We start from the raw sequence: 20,137 nt of genomic DNA, 5'->3' as shown, positions 1-20,137 counted from the left end.
ATAGTTGTAATAAAACATATTTGCATATTTTGAAAAATTTTTAAATTTCGTGCTGTGATCGGAAAAATATGTTATATTAATATTTATATATTAATAGTTTGTATAGTATATTAATATTCTTATTTTTGATGATAGTAAGAAATTATGTAGGAATCTGAATTTTGAAATTAACAAAAATATAAAATGGAATTTATCCAATTTATCTAAAAATTTTCTAAATACGCTGCTGTAGAAATGAAGGAGGAAGGGGAGGTTCTTTGATGCCGGCCACCGTTGCCGACTAGCGTTAATATTACCTTTTTATTCTCCTCTTGATTAATGTTCCGAAGCTGACTTGTTTTTGGCGGCATTTTTCATCAACGCGCGGAAGTACGCAGTCCAATTAATTTGATTGGCGGATTAGCGAGTCCGCTGTGGTTATCGCTTAAGGATCATGGGTTTTTTGTTGCAAGATAAGAGCTCTCAGTGAGTTGGAACATTTATTTCTTGTTCAAGCGCGAGATATTTCGCTAAACTCGATCATGGAACAGAAGTTGCACGAAGAATAAATTCGTTTCTCGAAGTTGAGAATATTCTTCTGAAGTTAAGAATATTTGCAGTTCCCTCCTGATTATCGTCTTCCCGGGTTTCCTTCGTTTCATGGCTGCTATTTCTCCTAAAACAGAAATTTAAGCGATCATCAGTTTAAATAGTTAAATGCGAAATGAAAATTTCGCAAAAGCTGTATTTGTAAAATGACTCAATCGCGTTTTTATGAAATACATATTTGAATGTTCGCTTATATTATTTGATATCGAGAAAAGGGAAAAATAGAAAGATGTCGACATAATTTCGCTATTTTTCTAAGAAAGATCATGCGCGTATCTAAGATCTTTATTATATCTCAGACTCTCCGTTTTAAGCTATATTTTCTTAGCTGCTTTTTTAGGAAAATGCTTTTGAGGAAAACATCGTGATTTGGAGACGGAAGCGGAATGCACGAGTTACGGTAGAATGACGATAGAGTAGCAACGATAACGTACTGTCGCGTTCGGTTCCGCGTAAATCGGCCTGGATATTTTACGGCAGCGCGAGCAGATTACAGGCTCAATTAGCATGAGGACTACATAATTAATAACTTGATTAATGCGCCGAAGCGGAACGTCTGTCCATTCGTGCCTGTTCAGATTTGGGCTGCCGCGAATCGCCGAGTCGTGGGTATCTCGCGTTTGCGCCAGCAGTCGATTGCGTCGTAATCGATTGCCGCGTCGTATAATATCGCTGGCGATCGCTTATGCTTACCGCTCGTCGCATCGGCACGGCTCGCTTACGTTTATGTGTGTTTAGGCTTGTCGCCGCGGGGCAAAACTAATTAACGCGTCATTTCAAATTCCGGATGGGAAGTTGGATCGGCTGGCGACCGCCTCGCGCATCGGTTAGCCATTAATTCCGGTCAATTGTCAGGTATCCTGTCGAGAATCTGGCAATATTGAATGTTATGTGGCAATCGGTCATAGATGTCTATCTGTCGAGCGTTTCGAATTCTCGAAATGACGATTGCGAGAGATGAATCGCCTACGAACGCACGTTTGTTTGTTTGTTTTTTTTTTTTTTTTCAGATTTTAGCAAGCACGACAGTTTTGACAATTTAATTTTAGAATAAAAAATGAAAAAAAGAAGATAAATATTCCTAGGAAATTTTACAATATTTTTTAGAAATTTAATGGATATTAATGTAGTCTCATCTAAATGTTAATTACTCTTCTCTCGAAACCTCGTAAGAGTCAAGGTGATCTCGTTTTTATAAGACCGTAGTTCGAATCGAACATCATGGTCGTGCCTTATGTTCTTTCCCAAACATCGCCTTTTTCCTAATGTACTCGCGGTAGACGGCGAATTAGAAAAACGAGCTACTTCCGTATACAGGTAGTCGGTGGTGTATATCGAACATTTATCAGCGGCAAAGACGGGGAGGCTGATCTCGAAAGACAAGCGCGATTGAGTTACGTTGATTTTATTCCGCATTATTCAACCCGGGCATCGCTCCTTAGCCGAATCAGTTTTATTTTCCGGATTGCCGATATATACGTACGTCGAACGGCAGCTCGCTGGCTGGCTGGCTGACTGGTTGGTTGGTTGGTTGGCTGACTGGTTGCTCGGTTGGTTGGTTGGTTGGTTCGTTGGTTGGCTGGTTGGCTGGCTGACTTGCTGGCACGCTGGGATTAACGTCATTGCGGTTTTTAAGCAGGCAATTTCCTAATTCGGTGCCCGGGGATCCCTGATTTATCGCGCTTTTGCCAGTTATTCCGTACTGCTGGTGATTTACGACGGAGTTCCGTCCCCGCCCCGCTACTTCTTCGCCGCGGTCTCTTCTTCCTCTTCCGCTTCTTCTGCTGTTGCGACCGACAGCGGCCTGTCCTTTTCTTCTCGCTCGTATACTCGACCGAGTTCAGAGGGTGCATCTCGACAAAATTGTACCACGTAGAGTTCGATTACTTTATTTTAGAAATGATGTATGGAATATTTTTAACTTGAAATGAATGGAATTGAAATTGAGATTGCATAAAAATTGATTTCGGAATTTTGTTTCCAAAATTATCGTATAATAATATAACGATCTGTAATTTTCTTGTAATATCCTGAGTGCGAAATTTATTTTCTTATAATTTATTATCTTCTAATTTATTAATTTAATAATTTATTATAATTTTCCTTAAATCTATCTATTTTATGATATATGTAATACATATGTGCATGTAAATGGGAAATAATTTTTGGTATTCTACGTAACACTTCCATTTTTAGGTAATCTTTAAATTCTTTCTCTCTCTCTTTCTCTTTCAGGAACTACACTAAAGATTATTTATTTCTCTGCGAGATTAGATCGAGCCAAGTTCATGTTTTTAATTGCGAGTAGGTTTAATTAATTACTACAATAATAGAAATTCTCTCTTTTTCCACTCGTTTATTAAAAGGAGCATTTACATGTAAAAACGTGAATTTTTTTTCCGTACGCGATGCACCGCGTTTACGTGTTAGGACAACAAACAGCATTACCGTTACTTGCGAACTAATTGGATAAGTAATTGGAGGTAGTTACAGGAGAAGGCGCCACGTCGGCCGTGCGAAATTTCTGATAAATCATAGGAAGAGTAATGTTTCGGAAGAATGCAATCTATCTCGCGATTAGGCGATGCAACGTGCAACAACATAACGATAAGATGCAATCCCCCATCGTTACACAACAATTAGTTATAGCGTGGCATACGCCGCTGTCTTCAATGCTATCTCGGTCCCTTGCCGCGCATCCATTTTTAATCAGAGGTTCAGAAGGCCAAGAGAGAGACTCGCCGATACGCGTACAGCCTCTTCGGGGTTTTTGCCCCCTTGGTCGTCAGCGAATACGACGTTCAACGAGTTCAATGTACGACGTGCGTTTACCGAACGCGCGGACTTTCCAGTGCGTGTCTATGCGCGCGTCCACGTGTGGAGTCCTCAAGCGAATCGTATGGGAAGTCTTCTTCCGAGGGGAATTATAAATGGCGGATCTTGCAAGAGAGTGCGCGCCCGCTCGATAATTAGTCGTAATCAGCGTTTAATCACGGCGAAGCGCGGCAATCAATGCTTTCTCATCAAACTGCCGCACGTAGTCCTCACACATGACCGATATGCAACACGCAAGACGCGAAAATGCCAATTTCTGCCGTCTATTTTCATAGGGAAGAAATATACAAGTGCGATGCTGGATTCATCGATCATTAATTTGTTCAAATAATAATCGATAATATTTTGTCAGCGGTATTTTAATAGAGATAAAAAAGCGCGCTTTAATTTAAAAATGGGGTAAAATAACACGCGTTGTGCGAGTCAGTAGGATTCCAGAAGTGACCGCGTGCGATTTTTGTGACTTCCCGGCTCTTCTTTTTCGAGTAAACATCGAATCCAATGTATAGGCTGTAAACTATGTGTTTCACACGCCTCAGATATTTCACGTTTCTCTCTCGTCGTCGGCGAAAGTATATTTTTTCGCGACTCGGTAAAATGACGGGGCTCGATCCGTTCATCGTTCCTTTGTTATCGTTGAGAGAAAGAACGTCGAAACTGTTGTTTCTCTCCGCGCAAAAACAGGGAGAGATGCGAGAGATGGAGGCGATTCACGGTGGATTGATCATCGCGCGAAAACAAGAGCGGCTTGTTTTCGCGGCAGGCAAACTTGATCGGTTTGCGTGCCGCGGAATACCGTGTGCGAGTTAAAAAAAAAAAAGAAAACATATCTGAAAAAAAAAATAGTCCATCCGGCGACTTTATATGCAATGAAAAATGCAATAAACGATAACGAACGATTGAAGAGGAGATTACTGTGCTTTGTTAAAAATGTGTAAACTTAACAAATTCACTCGTTTAATTCATACCTTTATTCATATTTTTATTTAATAACAAATTTTATCGTATTTTATTTCTATACATATATATATCCCTCTGTTTAAAAAAGTATATTATTTATTTATATTGTACAAAATGTAATAATTAATAATGGCTTTAATATGATGATAGTTTATTTAAAAGAAAGATTTTGTGACAGATAGACGTATATATGAGCCACAATAGAATAGAATAATTTCTCGGCTGTTTTCTAACAAAATAGATAGTCGCATGTATTTACACAAATCAGACAAGCTCGCGCTCATTAGGATACTCTCGGGAGGCCACCCTCTTTCCGCGGGTTCTCCCACGTTGACGTTACTAAATGTATTTGTGCGTTACAGAGGAGGGTGGCGAGGGTGGAGCAAAATGCAAGAGCCGGAGAAGGGCTCGGTAGAAGAGGTTAGAGCGAGAGAGAGAGAGCCCTCCATCGTTTCGAGGTTAACGAGGAGGGCCGTGATTCGGAGGGATGGGACGATCAGAAGGTGGATGTAGCTGGCGGGTTGTTGTAGTCGTGGATAATGGCGGAGGCAACCAAGTCAACGATAATGGCAGCCCTAGGGACATCGTCTGGATCGGTCTCTGCGAGGAAACACTCGTTAGCGACCTCCTAACTGTCCCGAATCATCGCGGTCGCGCTTATGAATTCCGTCAGGAAGTCCAACCATCGTCCCATATCATCCTTCAGCCGACCGTTCCGATTCTTTCGCGATTAATTATATATATCCTCGCGCTAATTGACTGCTCGCTGGCTTTATTTATGAATTCCGCGGTCAGTCATGCGTGGGGAAAATTAGAGACGACTTGTTAAAGTGAGAATTAAATATATCGAACTGTCTGTAGATGTAGATAAACATATAGAAAAGATATAATAAGATAAAAATTAAAATAATAATCTCAAAATTGTTTTTTCTTAAGAGAAAACTCAATAATACATTTTATCTCTTTTTAGATTAATTTTACACATATTAATTGTTTTAATACATAATAAATATTCAATAATTTAACGTGCCATACATATTGGACGATCATAAATATCACAAAATTATAATGAATATTGCGTTTCTGGAAGATTAATGCACACAATTATACAAGGATATCTGTTAAAGAATCTCTTCACTTAACTCAAGCATATAATATATTCGCATCACGTGCGACTTTCAATTAATTGCACTCGTAAGTGATGTTTCCGCTCGTGGCACGCATAGCAGTGTAATGAACAATTTTTGAGAAACGTCATTAATGCGTAGATATCGTAGTAGCATAGAATTGACATTACGACGAGATGTAACTATTTCTTCGTTTTCCTTTGCTCCGCTCGTTGCCAGCTGTATCGCGCACGGTCGTACTTTTATCTATACATCTACCTACCGATGGACGTTATCGCCGTCGCCATTAGTTACTCCACGCATTGTAACAATTTTATAGAGAACCCTTGCGGCTGTGCAAACCACCTCGGTGGCGGCCTTGCGTGTTGGAAGACGATAGTCGTCACAGTGACTGTTATATCAAACGGGGTCGAGATTGCGATAACGACTGGAACATACGTCGGATACACGGTTTACATACGTACAGTACATACATAGCGCCGTACTTAGCGTGAACGTACCTTTCCATTACGCAGACTCGGAGACACATTATCGTTTCTTTATGTGCTCGTTTCTTTTTTTCCTTTCAAAGTCGTTGGTCATACTTACCACTGCAATGCCGTTGAAATCTTGCTCAATATTACGCAAGTTTCGAAAATTTTGTTATTTATTTCCGTTTTAGAATTTTTTTCATCGCACTTACTTATTTAAATCATTGATATCGAAATAATTAATTTTATTAAAAATATAAAAATTATTTATAATGTAAACATTATTTTATCGAGTAAAATTATAATTTCTATGTCAAGTAAAATATCGTGCATACATCTCTTGTATCCGCGAATTGACCCTTGCGAAAAAGGAAAATCGATCAAAGTTTCTTCGTTTTATAATTTTTTATAAAAGACATTAATTTTATTCTCACAATCATGAAATCAAATTAAAATCCACAAAAGGAGAAACTCTCTAAAATCTAAATTCTATTTATAGAAGAAATATTTCCTATCAGGCGAGAAATATATATATTCTAGCTCTCGTATATCAAAGGCGGAAATTATATATTTTTCAAAGGACATGAATATCGGCTTGATTTGCCTGCGAGGCGTGATATAGCTGTCAACGTACGTGTTGCAGGCTTTCCATCAGCAATATGCGACAACTTTGATCGTCCGTACGTATATGACTGCATGTATATAAGATCTGCGTAAACGGTCCTAAACTTTCCACACACGCATGATTCTTCGACGTCGACACGAAAGCGTTGGAAGGGAAGTTCTGATTTCGTGTACACCTGTGCGTGGTTCGAGCTAATCTCAGTCCAACGCTAGCCACTTGGCGTTTCCTACTTTGTGCATACTCGTGTAGATTGGCCTTTTGTTCCCTTCCTAGAGATGGACTCGATCCGACTGTTAGCCCTTTTGATTTGATCAATTATAATTTGAATATTATAATATACACTGAAATTTAATTTAGCAACTAGAAAATTTTTTAAATTTTATTTTTTAACATATTTTTATTTTTTTTAATATTTTTAAAATATTTCAACATATTTTTTTAAATGCAAATTGCAAGAAGAAATGCAAAATAATAATAATATTACGCGGTGATACTATAATTATTTATATTTTAATATGCACATATTTACAATTAAATATGTACATATTTTTTAATTATATGAGGAGAAATCTAGTAATTATCAATGTTATCTTGTGGCATATATAATATGCTAGATTATCGATTTCTTCAATAAGCAATTCTATTATAATTTCTCGAGTTTGAAAATCGCACGCGAAAAGGTTCGCTCCATTCCTAGCCTTCACCCCCCCTATCGTCTACCCCTCTTTCTCTCGCAAGACCACCGTTCTAAATGATTAATTACCGATCTCCATCGCGCGGAGGGATCCCACGTATATACGTACGAAAGGAGGGTTGTCGGGCGGCCTTAAAGTAAGCTCATTTCTAAAACGGATATTCCGTGTTCCGCGTGCCACGGAACGGTATTCGGTGCCCCCGACGTCGCGCTGCCACTTTGCCGCTCGCCTCTATCGCGCACGGGGGTTGCGTAAGTGCAGCTATGAGGGATGACGGGGTAAGGTCGTCGTAAGGGGTCGCTTGCAGGCGCCCGGGTTGTTTCAGCTCGCGTGGCTCTACGGTTGGCGCAGCGCCGTTTCGCAGTAGAAAGATCGCGAGATACCGTCGCTGGCCGGCGTAAATGAAATGTGGTACGTGCCAGAAAAAAAAGTTTGTACTTTGTTCCCCCTTCCGCTGATTGATGGGGCGCAAAGTTTCCGTGCGCGCCAGGGAAACGGGAGAGACGCATCGCTCTCGCAAAGAGGCAGGAAATTCACGAAAGCAGAATCTTAATAACAATCTCGTATAATTTATTATATATTAAATATATATAAAACATAGAATATATACATGTGTGTGTGGAAAAGTTTCCACCTGTATCAGTGGAATTCGATCAATTCTCATTGAGAAAAATAATCGATAACGAGGAGAGATTTGCGAATATTAAATATAACATGTATTGCAAAACTGTTCTTTATTTTCTCTTTTTTTTCGCGTATTATATTAAAAAAAGTCTTTTGTCAAGTGGGAGGACTGGATATCTGTTACATTAAAATGTTCATCCGGATATCGATAATCATGGCGAGTAAGAACGAGGATTTTTTGAAGGCGGCACCGATAAAAATATGTTAATCGGCGACGATAAAACGCAGCGGCATCCCTTTCGCGGTAATGACGCGATACAATATGCGCCATCACGACTACGTGAAATAATCCCGATAAAACGAGCCGTGAAATCTCCTAACCGAGACAAATCCGGGCAGATTACGGAAATCGCGAATAACTTCATCGGAGGTGGTCCATCCGATAATCAGATCCATTCGCGGCAGCGGCGAGAGAGGAGACTGTGAGAAAAAGAAAGAGAAGAAAAAACGAAAGAGAGAGAAAGAGAGAGATCGCGTCCGGGCTTTCGGAATCCTCTCGAGAGAAGGTGACGATTCTCTCTTTCCTCGATACCTCGCCGCTCGTTTTCTCTCTTCTGACGTTCGTCCGGCTGCGTCTCTGTGTGCACGTTTTCGTGCGATACGCCGTGTTATCGTTTGCATTGCAAATGTGCAACCCACTCCGCCCACAGTCAGACACACCGGAGAACGACGCCGGAGCGTGCAACGTTTTACGGTGAAATCGGCCGCGTGTGCGAGTTCGATGCTATATCGAGGCCCGCGTCTCGGATGAATCACGGCACGAGACAACCCTAACGACGCGACTCGCGGAGAATGGATGGATTTACGCCGAGCGTTGCTTTTTCGAAGCGTCTTAGCTTGCTTCGATATTAATGAGATGCGTTGTACGAGATTAATTCTTGAACGTAGCAACGGAATCGCGAGGACTTTGCAAACATTTTATTCTAAATATGTTTTTACTTGGAAGCGATATAAACTCTTTAGAATGAGAATTTGTAAATTTAAAAATATTTTTTAGTACGTACATTTTCTCCCCGTAATTCTTTTTTATTTTAAAATTGAGATATCGTCTCGGGGTATGGTCTCATTCGATCTATCATATTATTACATAAAAATAATTGAGGTATTAAAAAGCACACACATGCATAATGTAATGCAATAACTAAATAACGTAAGAGAGATGTTATAATTAAAGATTCAACGATAATAAAAATTTTCTCATCTAACTTTTATCGTTAGCATTGCGCTCTTTGGGTGGAGGGATTATGGTTTGGGATTTTTCTGTAGCATAGAAAGAGCCGAGTCACCCTGTCGCTGGTCACGCTAGTCGATCGCAATGGAGAGAGCACAATGGGTGAAACCCGTAAAGAATCGTTGCAATCTATCATATTATACATCACACTTTTCTATACGTCGCATGCAGTCTTCTCATAAAAGCATCCGGCGAACTATCTGGAGTATACGTTTCTATCTACCCACATTCAAGAAATAGCTAAAGCAAAAAGTATTTAGAACAGTATTTTCGTCATTGTATCTTGTACTATTTTGCAGGAAAAATTTGCTTCGTTATATGCGATATTAATGCTTTTACGTTACATTTTTACATATTAACAAACACAACAAAAGTTAAATATTTTAGGATATTTGTTATATTATTGATTTAGGATAATTTTTTTCATCGAAACAAAAGGCGATTCATAAATCATGTAGATATTGTCGATGATTGATGGGAGGAAGAGCGCATATTAGAGAGGACCTCAAAGACGAACGACACAATCGGTCTATCCTTCGTTAGAAATTCCGTGCAATCATATTCGAGCAAATAATTCGTTAGGGCCTCCTCGAGACTCGTTCGTTAGGATAATTAAAATAAATTCAAATGACTTTCTTGTCTTCTGTCTTTGGCGTCGCCGTCTCGTCTTTCTCCCCTGTATCTATGAGACGGTCCGAGCGCCTTAAATCCGTTGATTAGCGCAAAAATCTGCTTACAAATTAAGCGTGGAGGCTTCCGAACTCTCCGAAGAGGGAAGTCGCTACAGTCGTTCTTTTTTCCGTCACGAGGAAAGGCAACTACCAGCCGGTAGAGAGAGAGGAAGACGAAGTGGAAAGAGAAACGGAAGAGAGGCTGGGCGAGAGAGGGTGAGCGCTTTTAATATCTTAAGTAAACCCGACTCAGGATAAAGGAGGAAAAAATAAGTTGCGCCAGACGAGAGTCGTGAACGGTAGAGACTTCGAGGGGGTTACGCGAAAACACGGTCGACGAATTAAAATACTAGCGAACAGGGAGGAGAGATTGCGGAGACAATCTAGAGTTCAAATATTGCAATCGGAAGTAAAAAATTATTTTTCGCAATGAGATGCATTATCTCTTTTTGGATATTTATGATATTTAATTGAAAATATTAAGAAAATTGATCAGTAAGCTATTTTTAATGATGAGATTTAATTTTTTAATTTTGTGTCATTTTCTCTTATATATTCAAATCTAAGAAGAGATATTAATTGAAGTTGTAAACTTCAATATATAATAATAATAAATTATACAATAACAATAATATATAATAATAAATCAAAGTTATAAACTTCAACTAAATTAAACTTATGCAAAAGTACATGTCATTTGCAGAAGAGGGAGATTATTTGCGTGCGGTGTATCGACGTATTACAAAGCGTGAATTGGCGAGACAACAGCTATCGTTTCTCTCCTTTGTCGCGTACTTTCGGCGACATCCGTTAAAGGTTTCTCGCGTTGCGAGCTGCAAAAAAAAACGTTCGAGGAACATGAAGAAGTCGGTTCTCGCTCCCTTGAAAGAGCAGAGAGGAAAGAAAGAGCGTTGGTTTCCTTAATGAGAAGTACAGAGTAAAGCTTTCTTTGCGTCTCCTTTTGCCAAACCGCCTCTCGCCCGTCTTATCCCCCCCCCCGCCGCCTCGTCGTCGTTATGCCACCCTCTCTGGGTCGCATCCGCGGAGTGGAGTTGAATCGGATTCGCGGCTTCGAGAGGCCGGGACCGTGTAGACTTTTTTTCCGGGCGACGAGCAGCCGCGCTGAAATGCTTCTTGTGTAAGTAAAAATCTAAAGTGACTACCGAGATCTAAGTTTTAATTAGTTTATCTTGGCCGCGTGGCCATTGAATATTTATGAACCATCGCGGTCGTTCGCTGGCGCGGAGAAAGAGAGGGAGAGAGATAAAGTGAATGGTGAGGGAGGGTGAACGAAGGAGATGGTAAAGGGATCCTTTGGCCACGTTACTAGAGAGAGGGGGGGGGGTTTCGGAGGAGACCAGAGGATGTCGTCGGCGAGGGGACGAAGAATGAGATTTCGGCGAGCGTAGAAAGGAACCGGCTGCGGTTGCTGTCATCCCGCGCGAAATTACGATTTTCGCTCCCGACTTCGTCAAAGATACGCCATTCCGCCGGATGTAATTGCGTTCAGAGCATTAAAATCCGTGCGATTCACGCAACGTAGAGATGCGGAATCAACTATTTGATAATTTTAATAATTCCGTACAAATAGACGTAAATTTAACATTATTAATTTTTTTAAAAAACGACGAAATATTTGATTTAAAATTTATATCCGAATAAAATTTAGAGAAATAAATATTCGTGTTATTCTGTATCTCTTAATATATTTTTTTAAATAATCGCTTTGAATAAAAGTCGTGTAATGTTAAGAAATTTGCTAAAGTGAATAGAAAAACAACTGTATGAGAAGACTATCTCGAAGATAAATTCGATTACAGATTGAATCACTCTTATTCTATCATCGCGTGTAATTCGCGGATTAATAGCGAGAATCAAGTATGATAAGGCGAATCGGAAATGACGGTGGAAAAAGTCATAGGAAATAAAAGAGGCAAACAGAGGCGGGACGTTCGATGGTCAGGGCGGAACTCTACCTCCGCGAAATTCCAGGGAGGTTTACGGAGGAGGAAGAATCTATAAGTCCATAAATCTACGAGCAGACGGACCAGAGGTAGAGAGAGAAAATCTTCTCGAGAGAAAGAAGGTGGGCACGGGATCGCTCGCACGAATTTATGGCGGTCTCCGTAAAAAACAGAAGCAGAATGCCGTGGAATTTTTATTTCCAGCCGTTGCCAAGGCATTCCAGGGAACCGTCAGATTAGCAGTATCCTACTTAAGTTTGGGAAATAGATGGTCAATATATTAACTTCTCAATTACATATAATTCTATATTGATAAGTTTATTTTATAATTTTATGAAGAAACGATGAATGCAGGATTATCGAGTGATAAAATTGTCAGGAGATATTGAAGAATAATATAAATATGTGCTTTATAAAATAATTTTGGAAATATTTCTTTATGTAAACTGCTCTAATAAATTACAGCCAAAAACACATAATTTAAAAGAATATATTTCACTTTCTTTTGTTTAAAAATTATACGTAAGTAGATAATAAAATATGATTATTTCTTGTGTGCAATCTTCAATAGCAAAAAAATTTTTTTCGACTGTCATTTTTCAAATGGAACGTCTGATAAAGAATTATACGACGCGTGCGGATCGTTTGCAAAGCCTAAAGGGCGTTAACATCGGCGGCTATGATGGAGAATTATGTGCAAGAAAAATGCGTTCGATTAAATCCTCTGTCGAGCCCCATTTGCGGGTGTCATCGTACTTTCGCGAATATTCGCGACACGTTTATTCACACAGCAGCGCACACGCGCTTAACGCGACTAGAGAGATGCGCGTTACAGATTGTCGATTCATATTTACATTTTAATAACTCGTCTCTTCCACTTTCTCGTCGTCTCTACGTGTTACGCGTACGTTGAGCGAACCCGCTCGTTTTCTTGCTTTTCTTTCATTCGACGCTCGTGATTATTTCAATCCCTCGATAAAATTATATCATAATATCTCTGGTCCTATCGTCATTATTAATATTTTATTAATACTAATATTTTATTATTAACATACACGCATTATTAATATTATTAAATATAATGATATATATACACACTTAATTTTGAAAAAGAAATATTTTCTATTTTGCAAACTTTATCTTTATTTATTTCATATGAAAATGGAGTAGTATCTTACTTGGTTGATGACTTACTATTCTTCGCGATACAAGGGATGCGTGAACGCTAGAGAAGCTGCGTTATTTTTTCGACTTTTGTCAGCCAATCTCGCGCATCTCTCTCTTTTTATCTCGCGGCTATTCTTCATAACTATCTGCTTTACCTCCACTAGAGCCGTCTCGAAACGGTAAAACGCACAGCGGGCCTATGAACGGCGACGGCGGGGAAAGCATTTAAATTTAAAAGGAGCTAAGTTTGGAGTTTTAAGCGGACCAAAGAAAAAGTTCGCCGTCTACTCGTGCCCTACGTCTCCCGCGTCTGTCGGGTATTTGCATGAGAAAAGTGCTCTACGATTCTTTCGATTACACACTCGCGACGCGTCGAGTTAGCTCGCATTCTAGAAAACTCTTTGAGAGGGTCCCCGGTAACGATGAACTTTTCAGATAGATGTGACACCGTACACGTGTTCCATTCACACCAGAATAGCCACACGGTTCACTTCGACGAAGTGCCTCTTACGCGCGACGTATTCGATCCCTTTTCGCTTTTCTTTTCAAATTTCCTCCCTCCTCCTGCGGCTGGTTTTAACATTTTTCCAATGTGACGGTTAAGTCTTCCTGAAATAACTCACCGCGCGACGAATCGCTTAAAATTCACAACACGCGCGCGAGGACTTTAACTTGGGGCCGCTAATTAATAATTAGGCGAGTTGAAGCATACTTTTTATCTATCTTAGACAATCATGGATTATTAATTACGTGCTAATAATTCTCTTAATTTTAATTAAGCATTATACCTGTAAAAGATGTGGAGAGGAAAAAGATGAATTTTTTATCTTTAGTTTATCATTAGTTGAATCCACTATCTTTTTTTTTGAATCTTCTGTAGAGGTAAAGCAATTTTTTTAATGTTATGTGCGCGGTTAACGATAGATAGTTTATATGATGAAAATGTTTGTATATTTATTACTTAGAAAAATATATTTTCTTCGCAATATCTCGCTTCTCAAACACGACGATCGGCTATTCCCAATGGAGGTTGATATTGGCGGTTGATTATCAATTTTCTACCAATTTGGTTCCACTTGTAACGGCGCCGGCTTTTGTCCCGCTAATCACCCCTTGGCTCCCGCTTTCACCCCCCGCTGGGTACATCCGATCCGCTTTGCATATTACGACACGATATATCTCCACCATTGTACCCGAGTTGACGAGTCTCGTCCAAACGTCACGTTCCTTCTCTTCCTCTCTAACGATCAATTTTTTTATCTACGATGGGGATAATGCTTTTAAAAACAATTTTGTAACGACTATGTTGTATATCGAGGTAAAAGTATTATTCTAAACTAGGAAATGGAATAAAATGATAGATTAAGTCAGGAATATTTGACAATTATGTTAAAAATATTTCCAATAATATTGGATTCGAATATCTATACGATTGCGTTACTAAATATTAATAAATTATTTATTTCTTTGATATCAGACAGTCAAACTTTTTTACAAACTTAACCGATTATTTAACTGCAATATATATAATTATTTATAGAATAAAATAAGAAAATTCGGGAAACGGGAAAATATTTCAAATATTTTCCGTCGATAAGGAGAGATTTATAAATATAGATATCGCATCGATACGATAACATGCTCTGCGAAAGGTTTAGATACATTACCCGATGCTTCCTTTCGAGTCCAAGAACGTTGCTACAGTTTTTCGCGAATTAAACGGATGGGAGAGCGCGCGCTCGACAAAACAACAGAGGGATCAAACGTGAACGCTTATGGGATCAGCGATCTGAAAACGTTGTGTTGTTTCAGGTGAGCCAGCTCTCACGCGCCACACCCTGTTTTCCGCATTGAAACCATCCCCCCGTACCTGCATACACCCCCGTGTCCAGTCAGCCGCGTTCCCTCACTACGACCGATTGGAAATTTGAAATCGTTCTCTCTAGCGCAAAACAATTTTTCTAGAAAAAAAAAGTATCGAATAAAATGCGCCGGCTGGATGTAGCCTCGATGTGGTTCGGTTCGAGAACAACCGCCATCGGTGAATATTTTTACTCGAAATACTGCCGGAAGACTTTCGTTGAAGATATTATATTATTCTGACGTTCTCTTTGCGGAAGGGTAATTTTATGGTCCCCCAGCAAATAAAGAGGAGCTTTTGGGATCGCTTAATGATTGCGAAAGTAATTCTCTGAAACTTTATTTCAGTATCCAGGGAGATACATTTGTTGCTCATTATTTTCTTAAACGATTTTAAATGCGTGTTTTAACATGGTGTAAAGTTAACTCTTTTGATGAAGCGAAATATTTTAACTTTCAACACTTGCAATTCGCATAATTCATGTACTCTTGCTGTTTTATTACGGGAGTGCTCTCTAATTATGGGCCAGCCGCGTAAACGAAAATATGAACCATTTTAGATATGAAAACAATTTGAATTTAAAATTGCGCGGAGATTTAGCGGGCGGGATAAGGACTCTTTGTTTCCACGTGCTTAATAAAAATGTCGGCGAGATGATGATACGGCAGAGTATATCTAGCATCGCCACTCCTGCTCTAAATTCCGCGGGACTGTCGGCAATAAACGGTGTATCACTGTTTTTCCGGCACATTATCCGATACCATCGGCGGCATTTCGCGGACTTAAAACAGCACATATCCGTCCCACACTTTCGCAACGGCATATCATCGATATATCGTGAAAAAGGGATATTAAAAATTAATCAGTCGCCGAAAATGTTATATTTCGCGTCCAGCGGCGCAAAACATGAATTTGTATGCTTCTTTTGACTCGCAAATTTATCTACATCGATAATGTCGATAATTCATCATGCACGTTGTAATTCGGCACAATAAATTCCGGTCGCTGCTTTACGCACGCGATAATTTATATTCCAGAATTTTATTAAATCGCGGAAGAGAGAGACGGAGAGAAAACCGGAGCGGCCCGCCCGCTTATTAAACATCGGGACGTTAAATGGACGCCGTGGCACGTATCAAATCCGCGCCGCGCGCTCGAAGGAGGAGAAGAGAGTGACGATATTTAACAATACCGCGATGCCACGGAACCGGGACATGATCGTTTTGTGACACCGATGACCAATCGGCGCGAGGGGGAGGCGAACGCGCCCGGTAATGGGAAAGCCATGCACACGCCGGCCCGATTCGCGCCACCCGCATAAAATTAACCGGCTCGCTCGTTCGTTCGTTCGCTCGTTCGTTCGTTCGTTTTAATTAACGAAACACATAGAGAGATGCATCGCTACGGCACGTCGATCTTCTCGACGCCGTTGCAAATGCGACCGTTCGGCCGTGCTCGGCCCCGGGAATTTGTAATGTCAATCATTTTTGTGCGTATATGTGTTTGTGCGTATCGCGCACTTCGTGGCCGATACATCGACAGCGATTACCAAAACGTTCACGTTTATGATATCTACGATATTTTTCATATACATTATGATGTAACCTTTATTCAGATTTTTATAATTAACACATATTTTTCCTCTTTACGATTAAATGTCAATTTTTCCTGGCCAAAATAATTGATGATGCTCGCAATCGCCGTGCTATGAAGTCAGTATTGGCTCAAAAGGAGCTCATTCAGGATCCCAAAGGATTATTTAAGGTCGAGACATGATGTCTCTATTCTTGATGAAGCGGCCAGCGATCCGTTACGTGTGCGAACGATGCAACACGTGTGCACGTAGATGCACGCGTTCGCGTGTTAGGGCACACGGGCGCCCCACGAGGTATGCAACAAGCCCACGGGTCACACGAGGTCAGCCAGTCACGGAGTTAATTAGACGCTTCGCTTCGGCGGTCGCTCACGTGGCACGAGACTCAGATATCAATCGTTCCTCTTACGCTCCTGGATGAACCAGAGAGCGCTCGGTTTTCTTGACGAAAAAAAGAAAAATAGAAAGACTCTCCTACTTTCTTTTGGTCCTTCTCTCTTTCATTTCCTTGTGTTTTCGTCAAATGAAATCTTTCACCAAGAACCATTTGTTCGTCGTGTTTTAGATAGAACATTGCGAAATCTCTAGGAGGTATTATTGAAGTTTATATTTATTCTCTGTAAATGTAAAATTTTTAATATTGTATATTTATAATTAACTCGATTTTTTGAATTCATATAATCTCATAATATATGATATGAATAATACATCTTTAGATTATACATGTATGCAAAATATGTAATGAGATGTATATTTAATATTAATAGAAATAAAAAAAGATCTTAGATACGTTACTTCCGAGTAAGAGCTTAGATACGTTATTTTTTGTCATCTGTCATCGAGAATCTTTCTTTGGGATAAATACAAGTTCGAAGTGGGATACAAAAAAGATTCCGCGATGCTCCGGAGGATACTTCATTAAGGCGAACGATAACGAGACGACGGTAGAATTCGAAGAACATCGAAGCTCCTTCGTCACGTGGATTTGTTTCGGTGTTAAGGGTTTCGTTTATTCGCCTTCGTTTCTGCCGTTCCGAGCGTGCGAAAGTTACTACTGCTCGCGATTCGTGGCGTAAAGAGATAGCGATAGAGAGATTCGTCGGCGATTGTTTGCGCGACGACGAGTTAAAGAGAGAGAGGCAGAGAGAATCCTGACAGAGGGGGCTGCGGATTCGCCGCCACCCCTGCCGGGTCGTTGGAGATGGAAGCAATAGAGATCAACTAGTATGCAAATCGCATGTAAATATCGCTCACTCTCCCGGTACCGAAACAAGCGAAGCATCTCGCTCTATATCCCGCGCTCTCGATACGTCTTTTTCTCTCGTTTCCGCTGCACTTGTCCGTTTCTACAGCCGACACCCTCTGTTTCTCTTTCTCTCTCCTTCTCACCTTCGATCGTAGAGCGCCGAAGAGAAGAAATCAAAGTCGGGACAAAGTAAGCACGAGCGAAATCGTGACGGAATTCTTCCTCATTCCTCGTCCGTTTGTTTTCAACCCCTCGTCGAAGTCGAGTGCCGCCGAGTCCTCTATTGATATTCAGTTTTTCGACTTGCCCCGATACCGGCGAATTTACGAGACATCGTATATCGCTGACGTTCGATATGTCGGCAAGAAAAAAAGGACATAAGTTCTTGTGCTGGAAGCATGTTTTCGCCATTTGAATTGGTGTTTTTCAAACCTTTCGTGCATATTCCGGATGTTCTCAATAATAAAATCGAATTATCAATAATAAAATCCAAGATATCAGTAATCGAAAATATTACTGACTGTAGTGAGAAAAAATTAATTGATTTTGCAAGTTGATTATATATAATTAATTACATATAATTAATGAAACATTTTTCTTAAAATGGGATATTTTAAAAAAAGCAGATTTGGGAGAATTCCGATGTAGGATTTCTTCACGAAATTTCTTGCATTTTAATGCAACTTTCTATGGAATAATTGAATGATATTTCTTTCCGTCAATCGTAAATATAAAATAGAGCTCTTTTCGACCAACTGTGACATTATGCTTCCGACTTATATCGAGTAATCATACTATTTATAAATTAGATGTATTTGAATTAATTTATAATCTTGGAATTTAAAATATTGCTTTAATTCCAATTTAATTTTTTATTTAAATATAATTTACTCCTCGTACACGCATTATTTTTTCTAAGAATGTTTTAGATTTAGAACTTGCAAGAGTATCTCTACATTTCAGCACTTAAACGATGAATTGCCTAGCATTTTACAAACACAGGGGTGTTAGACGTATTCTCCGATCGTATTAAAGGGCTGTAAGCTTCCGAGAAGGGTTACGTGCCGATTACGTGCGCAATTTGCATATTGAACGCGACGCGAGGCAGAACGGCGTGCTAATTTCCTCGGCTGGTCTGAGAAAAAAAATCGAGGATACTCGGTAAGCTCCTCTAGCACGGGTCTTAACGCGCGCCAGTGTTAGTCGCGGAATTATATGATGACTTCTGTCTTATTTGGGGCGGCATCGCGCACTCGTGAACGGGTGTGAGAGGCCAGACTGCAAGGGATGGGACAAGTAAGACCTCTCTAACTCCAGGTATTTTCATCCTATATTCCTCGACCTCCGCACGGCAGGATTACTTCGAGAGAGACCCCGGAAACTTCTCCTTTTCTTATCTTTCTCCAACCTCTCGACTCTCACGCTCTTATCGACGCCATTCCCTCTCGCATTCTCTAAATTTATTTATCATTCTCAAATTTTTCGATAAATCGATATTTTCGGATGCCTCGGAACATTAATGCATAGTTGATCTATTTTCTGTTAATTAAAAGTGCCTAGACGTAACCTTTAAGGTATTTAATTTTTTCTATTATTTTATAAATGAAACATAATTTTCAATATTTATCTCTTGTTGACTGGAATGATTGTGTCAATTAATATATGCTAATATTTTATAATTTTTTGAATTCTCTTGATTGTTTTTTTATTTTTAATTAATTGTATTTCTATATCGTGTATTTTTCGAGAATTTCCTTCTCTTCAGAAAGGATTTTTTACAATGCGATAAATTTCTTATTTTTCGTCACTATTACGATATCAGTCAAAAGATAACGCAGTAGAAATTTACATGCATAAATTATTAGCAGTTAAAAGATACTTCGAGTCCAACTGTGACGATGACGCGAGTGGTCCAACAATGAGTACAGATGTTTCCGAAAGAGAGAATGCCGAGATTCTGGAATAACAGAGCGATACTTACAAGTACGGATTCGGCAAGGAGGCCGCATTTTCTATGCAAAAGAGTTGAAAACGCGGGCTGGCGAGAACTGTGCGGTGAAGATGCGGCTGACGGAGGGAAGAGGGTGCGTAGCGGTTGCAGCCGACGGCACGTTTTAATAATGCCTTCTCTCCGACAGGGTGGAGCGAGGAAGAAGTTTAACGAAGATTGTGCCAGATACTTTTAATTGCTATTCCTCTCTCCGCCGCCATCGTCGTAGTCGTCGTCGTCGCCGGAAAATGAAGGGAGAGTTGGAGGACTGCAAACCCACCCCTTCCTCCCATCGGTAGAACCTTCTACCACCCCCGTCCCTTCCCCCACTTTCCAGCTTTTTTATCCCGTGGACCCTCGTGATTTTATCGTCCTTGTATCCTCTCGACTCCCGTCCGCCGAAGAGGTTTGTTATTTCAGCGGCGGATA

At 40.0% G+C, this 20,137-nt stretch overlaps 1 long non-coding RNA gene across 3 annotated transcripts in view; it reads right to left on the bottom strand.

Annotated features, from left to right (window-relative positions):
- Positions 1-161: 161 nt before the first annotated feature.
- LOC105249897 overlaps positions 162-20,137 on the bottom strand; it is a 142,913-nt gene continuing 122,937 nt past the window's right edge. For 2 of the 3 annotated variants that reach the window (XR_003123327.1, XR_003123329.1), the window contains exons 6-7: positions 2,072-2,441; positions 162-655 (exon numbers count right to left, since the gene is read on the bottom strand). This is a non-coding gene — a long non-coding RNA (uncharacterized LOC105249897). The remainder of the gene's footprint in view (positions 656-2,071; positions 2,442-20,137) is intronic. The other variant, XR_003123328.1, reaches the window with a different exon arrangement.

Source organism: Camponotus floridanus, unplaced genomic scaffold (assembly GCF_003227725.1).
Source record: "Camponotus floridanus strain SB8 unplaced genomic scaffold, Cflo_v7.5 scaffold5, whole genome shotgun sequence".
Taxonomy (NCBI): domain Eukaryota; kingdom Metazoa; phylum Arthropoda; class Insecta; order Hymenoptera; family Formicidae; genus Camponotus; species Camponotus floridanus.
The sequence above is the reverse complement of the archived record's forward strand: the minus strand, read 5'-3'. Positions and strand labels throughout refer to the sequence as shown.